Source organism: Phyllobates terribilis, unplaced genomic scaffold (genome assembly GCF_046119375.1).
Source record: "Phyllobates terribilis strain yellow unplaced genomic scaffold, ASM4611937v1 Scaffold_2__4_contigs__length_985480577, whole genome shotgun sequence".
NCBI classification, from domain to species: domain Eukaryota; kingdom Metazoa; phylum Chordata; class Amphibia; order Anura; family Dendrobatidae; genus Phyllobates; species Phyllobates terribilis.
The window spans coordinates 252,199,333-252,219,418 of NW_027362762.1; positions in this window are offsets into that span (position 1 = coordinate 252,199,333).

Genomic DNA, 20,086 nt, shown 5'->3' on the forward strand with positions numbered 1-20,086 from the left:
GTATGGCTGGAAAAATCAAAAAGTTATGACTCTGTGAAAAGGGGAGCAAAAAAACAAAAGCACAAAAACGGAAAATCGCAAGGTGGTAAAGGGGTTAAAGTCAAAGATATAACAATCCCAGATGCATACAGGAACACAACCCTGGGTATTCATGTTGGCTCAAATCCGGCAATACTTGGGATATTATTCAAGATCCACTTTATTTTTTTTAGAAATGTAAAGTTCTAAAAAACCACTAACTTTTAGAGCTGAAGAAAGGGGGTATATAGGTAAATGACAATAAAAAATGGAGCTGAAGATGTGTTCAGAAAAAAAATCTATCAGTCTTTGTCTATGGATGATATACTGTAACTAAATAAACTAAATACCTCTCATAGCTGGGTCTACAGGATCAACACTTGGAGGAATGCTGACTTTATCTTCATGCTTTTAATGTGGCAAATTTTGTATTCATGCTATTTAAATATTGTGCCCTATATACGACTTTTTCTCCACTTTGGATTGTCTGACTGTGTAATAACATTGTGTCACAGAGGATTTAATTAGACTTTTTTGACACTGATCAACAGAAATAGAACGTGAGAACAAATTCTCAATACAGCGTTCTACATTCATTGCAATTTTTATTCACAAGCAAAAATTGAATAAATACATATTCACCATGTTCACTTCCTTGAAGACAGTACTTAAAAGTGAATCTATTAACCCATTGCTCAATACAAGCTGCATTCATCATTAATTAGATCTGTTAGCCCTGAAGAGGCTGGTGCACTTGCTTTGAAAATCCAAACCTGAGTCAGATTGTCTGCATAATATTTTTTAAAAGTTTTAAAGCCTTTTTTTAAAATCGACATTTCAAGTGCAGTTAGAGACTGATAGAGCTTGGCTCAAGAAATACTCCACTTAATATCAGTAGAAAAATATATAAATAATACATGACATAGATTACACCACTCTTATCAGGTATAAGAGATCTAGCTATTATTATTTGCATAACGTATTGTGAAATACAGATCCAGATAACAGAAAAATCTTTGGAAATATTGAGCTTTTTTTCTACTTTACCTGTGCATTTTTCTTGTGTTTTACTGTACCAGCAAAGTGAATGACATTTCTGAAATCTCATGCACACGCTGCTTATTTTTTCATTGCAGATTTGAATCTTTAAACTGTTTTTCAGATCTGCAGGATGTCAGTTCTTTCAGCAATTTTGCAGCATTTTTCACCCATTCTAATGAATGGGGGAAAAAAAAGCATGTAAAAATGAATTAAAAAATCCACACAAAAACTTGGCATGGTATTTTACACAGTGTTTTTCTTGCCAACACTTGTATTTGAGTAAAGCACAAATTCCCAATTTTATTTAGGCAGGTTTCTAACTTCATCATGCACTCCAGGACCAGGTGAAGCCCCACATGGTTATGCTACTAATGCCACACTTTACATTGGGGTCTTCTGAATAAGTGATAATCACTTTATGCCAAACCTAACTGTTCATTTTACAGCCATAAAGCTCAGCTCCAGTTATCTGTTTCTTATTCTTATGCACTAGAGATAAGCATTTTGATCCCCGAAGAGTCAATTTTCCTGAAATTCATAGTTTTATGTGAGTTTGAACATTTTAAGATTCTATTTGCGGTTTGAAAAAGCATATGAACTTGCCTGGCACCATTTCCCACATTGAAGTATGAGAGAGCAGGCTAATGTAATTTTCATTACTACAAAGGCTTCCACATAATGTCCTGCAGCTATGATATCTCAGGGATTATAATATCTTGTACAGTGGTGGTCAGTACGTGGGCCATTACTGATTAGTGGTTCTCCCAGTAGAGCACAGTTTATATGGCAGAGTTGTTTTCCATCTCAATAACTGGGTAAGTCTCACCCTTCCGTAAAGTGAAAGCCCTTATGGTGAGTGGGATCCTCTCTCTTCTGTAGAGTGTAAGCTCTTATGGTCAGCAGAGTCCTCTCTCTTCTGTAGAGTGTAAACTCTTATAGTCAATGGGTTCCTCCTGCTATGTCTTTCTCCTGTAAAGTGTCCGCTCTTATAGTCAATGGGTCCTCTCTCTCTCTTCTCTAGAGTTTAAGCTCTTTTGGTCAGCAGGGTCCTCTATCTCTTCTGTAGAGTTTAAGTTCTTTTGGTCAGCAGGGTCTTCTCTCTCTTTTCTGCAGAGTTTAAGCTCTTTTGGTCATCAGGGTCCTCTCTCTCTTCAGTAGAGTTTAAGCTCTTTTGGTCAGCAGGGTCCCCTCTTTCTCTCTTCTGTAGAGTTTAAGCTCTTTTGGTCAGCAGGGTCCACTCTCTCACTTCTGTAGAGTTTAAGCTCTTTTGGTCAGCAGGGTCCTCTATTTATTTCTTGTAAAGTGTGAGTTCTTTTGGTCAGAGGGGGGTTCTCTTTCTTTCTTTCACTCTCTCCTGTAGAATGTAAGCTCTTATGATTAGTAAGGTTCTCTCTCCTCTCCCCCACGGGTATGTTCTGAGCAGTTATAAGCTTTCCAGTATTGATATTCTCACAAATTTATTCATGTGTTTCTAATTCTGTAATTCTAATTTATTAGCAGCAATTCTAATGTTTATGAAGTTTGGCAAAGTTGGTGAATTCCAATTTCAAAAGATCAGATTATATCTAATGAACACACATGTAAACCCAGAAAACTAAAACTGTACTTCACATTCTGTACTCCTGTTTTGCTATTACAATATTTGTATACCAGGAAAACCTTATCACAATAAAGTTAGGCCAACATTTTAAACAATTTATCAACCATTGTGTTCCACCTCCATCAGTTATAAAAAAAAATATTTAGACGTCTCATCTGGACATCTCTTTCCAAATGACCATCATAGAGAGGAGTCCCATGCTTGTGGCCTCTCCACTTTGAGAGCTGCTCCAAAAGTGCTACTTGCTCTTTACATTGTTGTATGAGTTTTGTGCAATACCTTATTTAACTTATTATTATTGGATGCAGACTAGTAATGAGCGAGTATTTTCTGTTAACATACCCCTTAATACCCCTCACAAGGGGTTAATTAAGGGTGAGGGGTCATAATTAAGCGTTTATAAGGGGCAGCTGGTTGGGGTATCCAGTCCTTTGGAAGTGCATTGAGCTGTAGGTTGGATTGCTGCTAAAGGGGAAAAAAAACGAACAAAAAAATTTAAATCTTCTTCCTTAGCGAGTGTGACCGGAGCGTAAGTGCAAACGGAAGTAAGTGTGTGACTTGTTTTTCAGTGACTTGGATTCAGGGAGTTGGGAAGGGAGGAATTTGGACTGAATTGCTGTCTGTATTTTATTAATTCTTTACATTTCTTTTTACTTAACATTTCTGTCAAGTGCAATTCCCATTAGGGAATGAGCTCCATTTTTGACAATGCTATCCAGTGTACATCTTGTCACATGTGTGCAATCCTTGGACAGCCAGTCATGAGTGCATACTGCTGTTTGAGATGTGTGCACGTTGTGCGTTTAGAAGACCAGGTACTGGATCTAAATGAGCAGCTGGCAACACTAAGATCCATTGACAATATGGAAAGGAGTCTGCTTCTCACTAAGCAGCTGCTCACTGGGGTAGATATGGGGGAGGGTGGTAGTAGGGAGCTGCAGGATAGTGAGACAGCTAGCTGGGTGACAGTCAGAAGGGGGGTAGAGGAAAGAGTGCCAAGGAGGCTAGTCCTGATCTGGCACACCCTAATAAGTTTGCAAAGTTGGCAGATGAGGGGGGTGTCGGTACAGGGGTAGCACTTCTGCAGCAAGGCATATCCTCTGAAAGCCAGAAGAGTGTCAGCTCCAGTAAGAGGGGAAATAGGAGAGCAGGGAAGGCCAGGCAGGTGCTGGTAGTGGGGGACTCAATTATTAGGGGAACAGAGAGGGCAATATGTCACAAAGACAGTGATTGTCGAACAGTGTGCTGCCTACCTGGCGCTCTAGTACGGCACATCGCTGATCGGGTTGACAGATTACTGGGAGGGGCTGGTGAGGACCCAGTGGTCATGTTGCACATTGGCACAAATGACATAGTTAGAGGTAGGTGGAAGGTCCTTAAATATGATTTCAAGGAATTAAGCAGGAAGCTTAAAGCAAGGACCTCCAAAGTGGTATTCTCTTAAATACTGCCTGTACCACGTGCCACACCAGAGAGGCAACGGGAGATTAGGGAGATAACTAAGTGACTCAGGAATTGGTGTAGGAAGGACGGGTTTAGGTTCCTGGAGAACTGGACCGACTCCTCATTTGGCTACAGGTTCTACGCTAGGGATGGGCTGCACCTCAATGGGGAGGGTACAGCTGTGCTGGGGTAAAAAATGGCGAGAAGGTTGGAGGAGTGTTTAAACTAGGGATTGGGGAGTAGGGTATTCATTTTATAGATGGGGAAGATAGTGCAGAAAGTGACCTGGGCACAAATAAAGAAATTGGGGGTGGGTTAGAACAGTCAATATAGTAAGAAGGAATAGAGGTACAGAGAGATACATAAAATGCATGTACACTAATGACAGAAGCCTCACCAACAAAATGGAGGAATTAGAATTAATTTTGTTGGAAAATAATTATGACATGGTGGGGATATCTGAGACATGGCTGGATGAGAGCTATGACTGGGCAGTTAATTTACAGGGCTATACTCTGTTCAGAAATGACAGTACAAACAAGCGAGGGGGGTGTGAGTTTATATGAAAATCATCCTTAAAACCCATCTTGCGTGAGAATATATGTGAATCTAATGAAAATGTAGAGTCCCTGTGGGTGGAGATAAGGGGAGGGGGAAAAAATAATAAATTACTAATAGGGGTTTGTTATAAGTCTCCAAAAATAATGAAAGCAGCGGAGAATATCCTCATAAAGCAAATAGATGAAGCAGTGACTCAAGGAGAAGTCATTATTATGGAGACTTTAACTACCCTGAAATACATTGGGGAACAGAAACCTGTAGTTCAAGGAAAGGTAATAGGTTTTTGACAACTATGAGGGGCACTGCTAGACCTAATATTAACAAACAGGCCAGACCGCATATCAAATATATGAGTTGGGGGTCACTTGGGCAATAGTGATCACAAAATAATAAGTTTTCATGTATCCTTTAATAAGATGTGTAGTAGAGGGGTTACAAGGACACTAAACTTCAGGAAGGCAAATTTCCAACGGTTGAGAGATGATCTAAGTGAAATAAACTGGGACGATATCCTGAGACATAAAACTACACAAAGCAAATAGGAGACATTTATTAGCATCCTGAATAGGACCTGTGCACAATATATACCCTATGGGAATAAACATGCTAGAAATAGGAGGAAACCACTATGGCTAAATAGAGCTGTAAGGGGCGCAATAAGTGACATAAAGAAAGCATTTAGAGAACTAAAGCAAGTAGGTAGTGATGAGGCATTAAATAAGTACAGAAAATTAAATAAATTCTGTAAAAAACAAATCAAGGCAGCAAAAATTGAGACAGAGAGACTCATTGCCAGAGAAAGTAAAAATAATAACAAAATATTCTTTAACTACATAAATAGTAAAAAACTAAACTAAAAAATGATAGTGTTGGCCTCCTTGAAAATAGTCTGGGTGAAATGGTGGATGAGGATAAAGAAAAAGCCAATATGCTAAATGATTTTTTTCAACAGTATTTACACAAGAAAATCGCATGACAGAAAACATGATTAGTGATGACAAAAATTCTCCATTAAATGTCACTTGCTTAACCCAGCAGGAAGTACGGCGGCGTCTAAAAATCACTAAAGTTGACAAATCCCTTGGCCCGGATGGGATACACACGCGAGTACTGCAGGAATTAAGTAACGTCATAGATAGACCATTGTTTTTAATCCTTAAAGATTCCATAATAACAGGGTCTGTATCACAGGACTGGCGTATAGCAAATGTGGTGCCAATATTCAAAAAGGGGACAAAAACCGAACTTGGAAATTATAGGCCAGTAAGCTTAACCTCTACTGTGGGTAAAATCCTGGAGGGTTTCCTAAGAGATGCTATAATAGAGTATAGGAAGAAGAATAACCTCATGACCCAATATCAACATGGGTTTAAGAGGGACCGTTCCTGTCAAACTAATCTGATCAGTTTTTATGAGGAGGCAATTTCTGGACTGGACCAAGGAAATGCAGTGGATGTTGTGTATATGGACTTTTCAAAAGCTTTTGATATGGTTCCACACAAAAGGTTGATACATAAATTGAGAACAATGGGGATAAGGGAAAATATATGTAAGTGGGTTAAGAACAGGCTCAATTATAGGAAACAAAGGGTGGTTATTAATGGAAAACACTCAGACTGGGTCACAGTTAACAGTGGGGTACCACAGGGGTCAGTATTGTGCCGGCTTCTTTTTACATATTTATTAATGACCTTGTAGGGGGAATACAGAGTAGTATTTCAATATTTGCAGATGACACTAAACTCTGCAGGGTAATCAATACAGAGGAGGACAATTTTATATTACAGGAGGATCTATGTAAACTAGAAGCCTGGGCTGATAAATGGCAAATGAGCTTTAATGGGGATAAAAGTAAGGTAATGGACTTGGGCAGAGGAAATAAAATGTATAATTATATGCTTAATTGTAAATCACTGGGCAAAACTGTAACTGAAAAAGACCTGGGTGTATTGGTGGACGACAAGCTCACGTTTGGTGGTCAGTGTCAGGCACCTGCTGCAAAGGCAAATAAAATAATGGGATGCATTAAAAGAGGCATAGATGCTCAAGAGGAGAACATAATTTTACCTCTATACAAGTAATTAGTGCGACCACACTTAGAATACTGTGTACAGTTCTCTTCTCCGGTGTATAAGAAAGACATAGCTGAACTAGAGTGGGTGCAGAGAAGAGCGACCAAGGTTATTAGAGGACTGGGGGGTCTGCAATACCAAGACAGGTTATTACACTTAGGGTTATTTACTGTGGAAAAACGAAGGCTTAGGGGTGATCTTATTACTATGTACAAGTATATGAGGGGACAGTACAAAGACCTGTCCACTGATCGTTTTACTCAGAGGCCCGAGACAGGGACAAGGGGGCATCTTCTACGTCTTGAGGATAGAAGGTTTAATCATAATCACAGACGCGGATTCTTTAGTGTAAGAGCAGTGAGACTATGGAACTCTTTGCTGCATGATGTTGTAATGAGTGATTCACTACTAAAATTTAAGAAAGGCATGGATGACTTTCTTGAAAAATATAATATTACAGGTTATATATACTAGATTCCTTGATAGGGCGTTGATCTAGGGAACTAGTCTGATTTTCGTAAGGAGTCAGGAAGGAATTTTTATTCCCAATGTGGAGCCTAGTGTTTGCCACATGGGGTTGTTTTGCCTTCCTCTGGATCAACATGTTAGGCTATGAGTTGAACTAGATGGACTTAGTCTTCCTTCAACCTTAACAACTATGTTACTATGATACTATGTAACCCTTTTGGCGAGCATGCTTGGGTGCTCGCCGAGTATCTTCAGCATGCTCTGGTGTTATGTTTAAGTCACTCCGTGATCATGATTTGCGACTGTTTGACAGCTTTAATACATGTGAGGAACGCATAATAAACAGGCATTTCTCATATGTATTAAAGCTGTCAAACAATCGCAAATCATGTACACGGTGTGACTCAAACATAACACCCAAGCACGCTAAAGATACTCGGAAAACACCCGAGCATGCTTGTAAATCTTGAGTAACGAGCATGCTCGCTCATCACTAATGCAGACAGGTTAGAGAAGCTGATTTTCAGATAAGAAGAGGTTTTCCAGATATAACAACTGTTTTAATCCCAAATACACCATTTATAGCATGACCATATAAAGATATATGCAGCAGTAATATTCACTTGTCTTTTTACATATAAAATGAAATGTTTATAGAATTTTTTAAACATTTTAGAAAAAATGTTGTGATACTTTACCTCATTGTATTATATGAATATATGAGTCTTCAGTCTAAATGAAACTATATCCAATAATCCCTCCTGCAATAAAATGAAGTTTATCTGCTCTTAAATACTTCTTGACACGCTAACAAGGAGCTATATAATATTCTTTTTTAATCCATAATTAGAGAACTTGAAATGGCTCTTCCACAACTGTATGCAGTAGCCGGGGCTAAAAATACAAGGCTCCCATAGAAAGTGTAATTAGAATATCATTAAAACTTCTGCACTCCTCACAACAGGTCAATAGGTAAATGTCATTTGTCACTTTTACATATTTTTATCTTTGCCATATTCACATTCAGCTTCAAAAAGTTAATTTATAAAGGCTATTACTCAGCAAATGGCAACTGTGCCTGGTACAATTGATTCCTACTATTCCTTTTATCGTATCATTGCTGAGCCTGAAATGCAGCTAGTGCTTCAATCAAAGGCAAAACATTATGACTTCAATTTGCATTATATAACTGAGTCCCCAGTAGACCAGTGAGGTACATTAAAGTATGATACAGAAGATTGACCAAAAACAGCAATTTATATGAAAAATACCCTTAGATTATTATCTATAACACATTTCTTTTCATAAATGCACCCCACTGGTCAAACTTGAATTGCTCCACAGTTGCTGCTGCCTTGTGTGTTCACTATAATAATACCACTATCTTTTGGCTATAAAGAATTATAATGTTCAACTTTGAGAATTGCAAATTGAGATTACTTTGACCGACAGATCCATATTATACGATGCAAATGCTGTTCACATAAAAATAGCAGAATTCAAGTAACCTATATATAAGCAAGAATCACAAGGTCAATCCAAGAAATTCCGCAAGCAAAGGCTCCCATACACATGAGACTAATGTTGGCTGACCCCACCAATATTGACGAGTTCGGCCAACTGTTAAATGTGTTCAGGGGACCAACTAATGGTAGGTAGAGATGTCAATCAGACATGTCCGCTTTTGGGCTGCCTATCGTATTGTTCTCCCAAGAGAAGCCACCAACTGATGTGTCAGTTGGTGGCTTTGTCATTGAGAACACACGTGTGCTTGTCAAAACAAGAGCTCCGGTGTACAGGAGAGTCGGCTGAGATGGTTGCCGACTGAATGATTGGCCTAAAGCATGGCTCAGAAGACAGCCATCTAATTTATTGCTTATATATTGCTTATTTAGGCTAATTTTGACTTTTTTTTTCTTCAGTAATTTAGATTTGCAGAATGGTTTTCTCAAGATAGTAAGTTATCCACTATCCTCAGAACAGTGGATAACTTTCTAAAAGCTGTAAATACAACCACTGGGACCTCTCTGAAGAGCCCTGTCTGAATAGAGGGAAGGTGAAGCCTGCACAACATTCAATGCTTATGAGACTTCCAGATAAAACTTAGTGCTCTGCTCGGCTATCTCCAGCAGATCCGTAGACAATGACACGCTTCAGAAAACTACTTTAAGGCTGTGTGCCCAAGATGCGTTTTTTAAGCGTTTCCACAGCGGCAAAAATGCTGCAGAAACGCTTAAAAAATGCATGGTAGAAGGCCTTCCATGTTCCCCAATGATAATCTGCATGTGCTGTGCATATGCTGCGGAAATTTCTGCTGCGGGTTATCATTGCGGAAAAAAACGCAGCACTGCCAATTATTTTGCGGAAGCGCTGAATTTTCGCCGCCATTGACTGGAATTGGAACGCATGTATTACGCATCACTGCACCTGTAGATGTGCATTCCATGCCTTTCAATGTGCGGATGGTACCCGGGTCTATAGGACAGGAAACTCTCCTCCGGACCCGGGTACCAAAGAACCTGTAAAAAAAAAAGAATAAAATAAAAAATAAATATTATATTTACCTTCTGATGGCCCGCGGTGCGCTTGTCTTCACTTGCCGGCAGCTCGCGATGGACTGAAGGACCTGTGCTGACGTCATTTAGTCATGTGACGGCAGGTCCATCAGTACAGCGTACCGCGAGCTGCCGGCAGCCAGGAAGGAGCGAAAAAAGACTGCGGGGGCCATCAGAAGGTAAGTATAGATTTATTTTTTTATTTTTTACCATTCTTTAAGTTCACACTATATAAATCCATGCCGTTTGCATGGATTTATATAGTGTGACCAAGTTGTCAAGCACTTTCCAAGTGATGCTAAAATTGCTTGGAAAGCGCTTGTCAACCCGCATGCAGAAATGCATGTGAAGAACGCTTCACATCCGCTTGTCCCTGGCAGGAAAAACGCTTGTACAATCCGCATGTACAATCCGCATGCGTTTTTTCTGCCAGGGAGATGCAGAGACGCTCAGGAAAAAATCCAGAGCATTTCTGCATCGTGGGCACATAGCCTAAGGGTATATCTCAAAACTACACAGTCTGCACACATTACCAATAAGGTTTATTTCGCAATTTTGCAAGCCAATCCTGCTCAGATTCCCACTTGATGAGACAAAAGTCCGTGTTGGACTTAATATTGACTAATAGGCCTGATAGAATAACTGAGGTACAGATAGGGGGGCACCTAGGTAATAGCGACCATAATATTATCGACTTCAAAATGCCCTTCAGTAGGGTTATCAATAAGGGAACAACAAAAACATTAAACTTTAGGAGGGCGAAGTTTGATCAGTTGAAAGAAAGCCTTCAACTTATTGACTGGGACAAAGTTCTTAACCAAAGGAATACGAATAGTAAATGGGAAACTTTTTAAAGAATTCTGAATACTCAGTGCGAGAGATATATACCGTATGGGAATAAAAGGGCCAGAAATAAGAGGAAACCAATATGGTTGAACAAGAACGTAAAAGGGGCGTTAAATAGCAAAAAAGAGGCATTCAAGAGATTAAAACAGGAAAACAGTAAGGAGGCACTAATGTGTTACAAGGCAAAAACGAGAACCTGTAAAAAACAAATAAAAATAGCGAAGGAGGAAACAGAGAGACGTATTGCTAGGGAAAGTAGATCAAATCCCAAACTGTTCTTTACGTATATAAATAGTAAAAGGATTAAATCGGATAATATTGGACCGATAAAAAGTGAGGAAGGCAAAATCATAGAGAAAGATGAGGATAAAGCTAATCTATTAAATAATTTTTTTTCGACAACTTTCACAAAGGAAATCGAACTAACAGGAGAAATGAGAAGTGACAAGCTTAATCCTCCACTAAGTATGACAAATCTAACCCAAGCTGGGGTACAGAAACGCCTCAGTAACATTAAAATAAACAAATCACCAGGACCTGATGGCATACACCCACGGGTACTAAGGGAACTAAGTAATGTGATAGACAGACCGTTATATCTTATATTTAAGGACTCTGTTGAGACTGGGTCTGTGCCACTTGATTGGCGACAGGCGAATGTAGTACCAATATTCAAAAAGGGAGCGAAAAGTGACGCCGGAAACTATCGGCCGGTGAGTCTGACGTCCGTTGTGGGCAAAATTTTTGAAAGCTTCATTAAAGAGGCAATTACGGAGCATCTTGATGCTAATAATCTTTTAATCCCGAACCAACATGGATTCATGAGGAATCGCTCCTGCCAAACAAACCTGATTGACTTCTACGAGGAGGTTAGCTCTCGAGTAGATCAGGGGGAACCAGTGGATGTCGTGTATCTCGACTTCTCAAAAGCGTTCGATAGCGTGCCACATAATAGGTTGGTATACAAAATGAGAATGATGGGGCTGGGGGAAAATGTCTGCAAGTGGGTAGCTAACTGGCTAAAGGATAGAAGGCAGAGGGTGGTTATAAATGGAATATACTCAGATTGGTTATGCGTCACTAGTGGGGTACCACAGGGGTCTGTACTAGGCCCAATGTTATTTAATATCTTTATTAACGACATAGTCAACGGGATAAATAGTAAAATATCAATATTTGCAGATGACACAAAGTTATGTAAAACAATTAATACAAAAGAGGACAGTGCAGACCTACAGAGGGATTTGGATAAGCTGGGTAGGTGGAGCATTAAATGGCAAATGAGGTTTAACGAGGACAAATGTAAGGTCATACATATGGGAAGGAAAGATGGAAGTCACCAGTACTCACTGAGTGGGAAATCATTGGGGAATTCAGAGATGGAGAAGGACTTGGGCATCTTGATTGATATCAAACTAAATTGGAGTGCCCAAAGTCAGGCCGCTGCTGTAAGGGCAAACAGGGTAATGGGATGTATCAGAAGAGGTATAGCTGCAAAGGATGAGAACATTGTTCTTCCACTGTACAAAGCACTGGTCAGACCACACTTGGAATACTGTGCTCAGTTATGGGCCCCAATATATAGAAAGGATATAAATGAGCTTGAAAAGGTACAAAGGAGGGCAACAAAATTAATAAGGGGAATGGAGGGACTGCAATACCCAGAGAGGTTGGCAAAACTAGGACTATTCAGCCTGGAAAAGAGAAGGTTGAGGGGGGACATAATAAATGTGTACAAATATGTTAGGGGACAGTATAGAGATCTTGCCCGGGATTTGTTCAAAAGGAGGTATATTACGGTAACAAGTGGGCACTCACTAAGACTGGAAGAGAAAAGGTTTCAGCACCAGCATAGGAAGGGGTTCTTTACGGTAAGAGCAGTGAGAATATGGAATTCACTGAGTGAGGAGACGGTAATGTCGGATTCACTACACCAGTTCAAGCGGGGACTGGATGCATTTCTAGATACCAGGCAGATTTCAGCATATACTTAAAAATAAAATAAAATAGTAGGTTGATACAGGGATTTATTCTGACTGCTGGTTTCAGAGTCGGGAGGGAATTTTTCCTCAGGTGAAGATTGGCCAAATCATTTGGGGTTTTTGCCCTCCTCTGGATCAACTTTAGCAATTACAGAACTAACAGGTCGAACTTGATGGACGCAAGTCTTTATTCGGCTTTACAAACTATGTTACTATGTTACTATGTTAAAACTCAGGTGAACTCGCACATTTATGGTGTGGATAGATAGCTGTTGAATGACTATGTAACGTTACATTTCTCTGCAGAGATGGCTACAGGAGAAATGAGGAGTCAAATATGGCTTCCCTTAGAGATAAAAGCTGGGCTCCAGTGGGTGATTCCTTCACTTGCTTTATAAGCAACATATGAAAATTTTATTAAAACAATATATTCTTTACATTTTTAAAATAGCATGACCATTAACGGTACCGATTCATCTGAACCCAGGATATGATTTTCAGCTGATTTCAAAAAACGTGATGTCACTCTTTTCTGGTCCTTTTAACATGTCTGAGCTTCTGTGGATATCCCTGGAGTATGCTTTTGGGGCGCAACTTTGAAACTTCACATTTAGACAATCTAATAATCAAGAATCATTATAATGAGCGATCATTATAATGCTTTGTAAGGTGACTGTTAGACACCTAGTAGTTAGGAGATAAAATTGAAGTAATGCTTTAATACATAAAGCACTAAAAGGGGTTCATCGGCCATGATTAGCTGAATGGCTCACCATATCTCCACCCCTGGGTGGGATTCACTGGGTAGATAGAGAGCTGTTAGTTTCACACATGCTGGACATATGGAGGTTACAGGTCTCCTGGATTGAATGTCTTTGTTAAAGGACATAGAAGCTGGACTCTAAGCCAGGTGGGCTAACCAGCACTATAGTATGGACTTGTTACTTTATGTTTTACCTTGTGCCGGACAAAGGCTGTATTTAAGTTTTTCTGGTGACGTGGTTTATGAGGACTGTAATAAACCAGTCCGACTTTAAAGAGAAATGGTTCCTGTGTCTACCTCTTTAAGAAGCTGAATGAGTCAACCTACCACAGCTTGTATACTGATTTTTCACTTGCATAAACCTGTCGTGAATCACATGGCGAACAAGCAGAATGCTCATTCATAGGGTGGTTGCATTATTAATTTAGGAATTAAATTCTTTGTTATCGGCAGCACATCGTCCTGGGTAAACAGGGGATGTGCTGTCAATAATAATGATATTCTTTGAGCACAGAAGTATTGTAATAACATACGTTCTAAGCACGCAAAAAGTCATTAAAGTCAATTAGCAGCGATAAATGCTCCTTAACCCTACGAAATGCACACTGAGGGTATTCCGACACTATGTACAAGCATTTCTGTGAAAGGCACTCATTAGGATACATGATAATGACTTTATGTGGGAGGTATTTTTTTCTGTTTTCACCATCAAGTGATCCTAAGTAGCCAGGGGTGGATTAAGAGTAGCAAGGGCCCCGGGCAGTTTAGAAGGCGTGCCCCCCCACCACACACACACCCACCTACCCACAACTGATGTGTCACGTGACGTCACATGATCCCCCTTTGATAGATCATGTGATAGTTCATGTGAAATTAATTCTGCACAATATTAATATATTAATTATAATTATTTTTTTATATTAATTTTATGACTTAATATTGAGCACAATTAAGTATGCTGACATCCCCCTATGTATGTAGGGTCTCATACTGTATAATATGAGCTTTCACATAATCCTCTTATACACGGCCGGAGGCAGCACGGCGCCCCACCAGACACGGTGCCCATCCAGATACAGCATGAGGCCGCACGGCGCTCATCCAGATACAGCATGAGGCCGCACGGCGCCCATCCAGATACAGCATGAGGCTGCACGGCGTCCCCCCCAGATACATCAGGAGGCCGCACACTCACAAACAAACATATACAGACATATACAAAGACAAATACATGCACGCATAGGCTGCGTGCCCACTATGCATCTTTCAAGCGCTTTCGCCGCGGAATTTCTGCAGCAAAAATGCTTAAAAAACACTTGGTAATACATGCCCCATGTTCCCCAATGATAATCTCCATGTGCTGCGCACATGCTGTGGAAATTTCAGCTGCGGATTATCATTGCGGAAAAATACGCAGCATGTCCATTAATTTTGCGGACACACAGCGTAATTGCCGCCATTGACTTGCATTGAATCGCATAATATCTGCATGAGCATATGTGCACATGTGGATATTATGCTATTCTATGTGCAGATGGTACCCGGGTTTGGAGAAGAGGAGACTCTCCTCCAGACTCGGGTACCATAGTACCTGTTAAAAAAAGAATTTAAAATAAAAAAATAAAGATTATATTTACCTTCTGATGGCCCCAGGTCTCCTTAGCGATGCATCCGGTGTGTTGTATGGGTCGCGGTGGTGTGAAAGGACCTGCCATGACGTAATTTAGTCATGTGACAGGTCACACGACCGATGACGTCGGCTGTTGCGTGACCTGTCACATGACTAAATTTCGTCATGAAAGGTCCTTTCACACCACCGCGAGCTGCCCAACACACCGTACGCATCGCTGAGGAGACCGGGGGCCATCGGAAGATAAGTATAATCTTTATTTTGTATTTTGTATCATTCTTATTCATTTTTTTTAACTATTACTTGGTCACACTATATAAATCCATTCCAGTTGCATGGATTTATATAGTGTGACTAAGTTTTCAAGCACTTTTCCAAGTGATGCTAAAATGGCTTGGAAAAGCGCTTGATAACCCGCAGGCAGAAATGCATGCAAAAACGCTTGACAAATGCTTCTACCTGGCAGGAAAAACACATGTAAAATCCGCATGCGTTTTTCCTGCCAGGGAGAAGCGGAAAAAATATGCAGCATTTCTGCATCGTGGGCACATAGCCATAAACACATTTGAAACACAAAAATACATATAAACAGACATAGCACAGAATGATATCTGCACACACTGACACGCACTGTGCCACACACACACACACACACATCACTCACCATTCCCCTGCTCGGTTCCCGTCATCCAGCTCCTCTCTGGTGGTAAGAAGCAATGCAGAACGCACTGCATGACGTCACGCTAGCAGACACTGCCGCGCACAGGGCCGTGTCTTTTAGCTGTGATGTGGCCGGGCCAGCTCACGTGCACACGCACGGTACGCAGACATGCGCACACGGTACGCAGATATGTGCACAGACACATGCATACGTACATATGTTATAAACACATAAAACTGTCCTGTCCAGCAGCTCCTCAGGCATGTCTCAGTGCAGGGCCGCCGGCATGTCACAGACATGGCCCTGGACCATCTGAGGGGCCCACTCACCGTTGGGGCCTGGGCTGCTTCTTCAGCATCTGAGTAGGACCTCTGGTGCTGCTTGATTGCCGGCACTTCACCCGACATGGCCGTGCGCTGTGCGGTTGTGTCTGGTAGTAATGATGAGGAACTGCAATACACAAGCACAATTAAAGGCACAGTGTCGTCCCTGCCGTGTCATTAATACCAGACACAGCCACACAGCTCACGGCCATGTCAGGTGAAGTGACGGCGGTCCTGCACAGATGCTGGGGAAGCGGACCGCGCCACGACAGCGAGTCAGCCCCTCTGATGGTCCACAAATACCTAGACATAGATACATACACACACACATATCATACATACACATATATGGATATATATATATATATATATATATACAGTACAGACCAATAGTTTGGACACACCTTCTCATTTAAAGATTTTTCTGTATTTTCATGACTATGAAAATTGTACATTTACACTGAAGGCATCAAAACTATGAATCAACACATGTGGAATTATATACTTAACAAAAAAAGTGTGAAACAACTAAAAATATGTGTTATATTCTAGGTTCTACAAAGTAGTCACCTTTTGCTTTGATGACTGCTTTGCACACTCTTGGCATTCTCTTGATGAGCTTCAAGTGGTAGTCACCGGAAATGGTTTTCACTTCACCGGTGTGCCCTGTCAGGTTTAATAAGTGGGATTTCTTGCCTTATAAATGGGGTTGGGACCATCAGTAGTGTTGTGCAGAAGTCTGGTGGATACACAGCTGATAATCCTACTGAATAGACTGTTGGAATTTGTATTATGGCAAGAAAAAAGCAGCTAAGTAAAGAAAAATGAGTGCCCATCATTACTTTAAGAAATGAAGGTCAGTCAGTCGGAAAAAATTGGGAAAACTTTGAAAGTGTCCCCAAGTGCAGTTGCAAAAACCATCAAGTGCTACAAAAAAACTGGCTCACATGAGGACCGCCCCAGGAAAGGAAGACCATGAGTCACCTCTGCTTCTGAGGATAAGTTTATCCGGGTCACCAGCCTCAGAAATCGCAGGTTAACAGCAGCTCAGATTAGAGACCAGGTCAATGCCACACAGAGGTCTAGCAGCAGACACATCTCTTCAACAACTGTTAAGAGGAGACTTTGTGCAGCAGGCCTTCATGGTAAAATAGCTGCTAGGAAACCACTGCTCAGGACAGGCAACAAGCAGAAGAGACTTGTTTGGGCTAAAGAACACAAGGAATGGACATTAGACCAGTGGAAATCTGTGCTTTGGTCTGATGAGTCCAAATTTGAGATCTTTGGTTCCAACCACCATTTCTTTGTGCGACGCAGAAAAGGTGAACGGATGGACTCTACATGCCTGGTTCCCACCATGAAGCATGGTGGAGGAGGTATGATGGTGTGGGAGTGCTTTGCTAGTGACACTGTTGGGGATTTATTCAAAATTTAAGGCATACTGAACCAGCATGGCTACCACAGCATCTTGCAGCAACATGCTATTCCATCTGGTTTGCGTTTAGTTGGACCATCATTTATTTTTCAACAGGACAATGACTCCAAACACACCTCCAGGCTGTGTAAGGGCTATTTGACCAAGAAGGAGAGTGATGGGGTGCTACGCCAGATGACCTGGCCTCCACAGTCACCAGACCTGAACTCAATCGAGATGGTTTGGGGTGAGCTGGACTGCAGAGTGATGGCAAAAGGGCCAACAAGTGCTAAGCATCTCTGGGTACTCCTTAAAGATTGTTGGAAGACCATTTCCGGTGACTACCACTTGAAGCTCATCAAGAGAATGACAAGAGTGTGCAAAGCACTCTTCAATGCAAAAGGTGGCTACTTTGAAGAACCTAGAATATAAGACATATTTTCAGTTGTTTCATACTTTTTCGTTAAGTATATAATACCACATGTGTTAATTCATAGTTTTGATGCCTTCAGTGTGAATGTACAATTTTCATAGTCATGAAAATACAGAAAAATCTTTAAATGAGAAGGTGTGTCCAAACTTTTGGTCTTTACTGTATATACACACACACATTGCACATGGATTTACCCTTTCTGTACATGATGCAGGTTCTTCCATCTTCTCTGTGGGGCAGCCTCCCCTCCTCTTGGGGCCCGACTGCAGAGCTCTGGTGTAATTGGATGGCAGGAGGGGGAGAGCGGAGAGGTAACATTCAGAGCAGGGAAGGGAGCAGGGAGAGCAGTGGCCATGCTGTAAGCTGGCTCTGTGCTCTGCTGGAGGTCGGAGCAGGTGGGCGGAGCCTCCTCTCCTGCACTTACACAGTCAGCAGCTGGTGAGTCATCCTCGCAGCGCCGCCTGACACAGCAGTTTTACAGAGCAGATTCCATCTTCCGACTCCCGAGCCCTCCTGTCACACATTATAATGAGGCCAATCTGGCCCTGGGAGCCCTGGGCCCCATGGCAGACCCGGGCCCCGGGCGGTAGCCCAGATTGACCTCATTATAATCCGCCTATGTAAGTAGCCTACACTTCACATTCAGCATTATGTACTCCTCAAAACTTTAAGGGTCTGCTTGGGTCGTTACCTTGAGCCTATACTTGGTCATTGTACATGGCAAATCTCCTTCATAATCATGTGCAAGCAAGTGTGGAACAAGAAATGTGTTCTTACAGTAATGGTCAAAGTGGTATATTATTTGAATATTTTTTTTCTGGGATTTTACATGCAAAGTCTGTACTTTAGTGAACTATGAAGAATTTTTAAGGCACACTGAGTACTTTCCTTTTTCTCTGCAACAAAGCAAATTGTAAGAAAATATTATCTGCTTTTTAATGTATTCCAGTCACAGTTGTCCACTTTTCTAAATGTAGTTTTCAATATACTGTACCCATATTCATCTACTATGAGAATAACAAGCAAAGGTCTATACACATTTATATTTGATTTAGAATGTCCTTGGGAAACATTTATTCAGAGGAAATATAGACTATACCCCCACAATTGTGCCATTAATTGCTTCTAGCAAGAATTAGATACATTTTATACAGCACGCAACAAAGAAGCTGTGCGGTTATTCACAAAATAATTTTTTCCACTATTAAAGTGATGATTTTTGACCTATCCAGTCGCTGGCATCAGTATCAAACATTTTTTAAAACCTTTCAGGGTAAATAGGGCTGGGAGAAGAGAAGGCCAGTCTTCAGGGAGGCAGGGCTGCTGATAGGTCTGCGCCCAGCGTAAATATATTGCCTATATATACAGTTAGGTCCATATATATTTGGACAGAGCCAACATTTTTCTAATAGACATTACCACAATGAATTTCAAACAAAACAATTCAGATGCAGTTGAAGTTCAGACAGCTTTCATTTGAGGGTCTCCACATTAAAATTGGATGAAGGGTTTAGGGGTTTCAGCTCCTTAACATGTGCCACCTTGTTTTTAAAGGGACCAAAAGTAATTGGACCATTGACTCCAAGGCTATTTCATGGACAAGTGTGGGCAATCCCTTCGTTATGTCATTCTCAATTAAGCAGATAAAAGGCCTTGAGTTGATTTGAGGTGTGGTGCTTGCATTTGGAAGGTTTTCCTGTGAAGTAAACATGCTGTCAAAGGAGCTCTCCAAGCAGGTGAAACAAGCCATCCTTAAGCTGCAAAAACAGAAAAAGCCCATCCGAGAAATTGCTACAATATTAGGAGTGGCAAAATCTACAGTTTGGTACATCCTGAGAAAGAAAGAAAGCACTGGTGAACTCATCAATGCAAAAATACTTGGGCACCCACGGAAGACAACAGTGGTGGATGATCGCAGAATAATCTCCATGGTGAAGAGAAACCCCTTCACAACAGCCAACCAAGTGAACAACACCCTCCAGGAGGTAGGCGTATCAATATCCAAATCTACCATAAAGAGAAGACTGCATGAAAGTAAATACAGAGGGTTCCCTGCACAGTGCAAGCCACTCATAAGCATCAAGAATAAAAAGGCTAGACTGGACTTTGCTAAAAAACATTTAAAAAAGCCAGCACAGTTATGGAAGAACATTCTTTGGACAGATGAAACTAAGATCAACCTCTACCAGAATGATGGAAAGAGAAAAGTATGACGAAGGCGTGGTACAGCTCATTATCCAAAGCATACCACATCATGTGTAAAATACGGCGGAAGC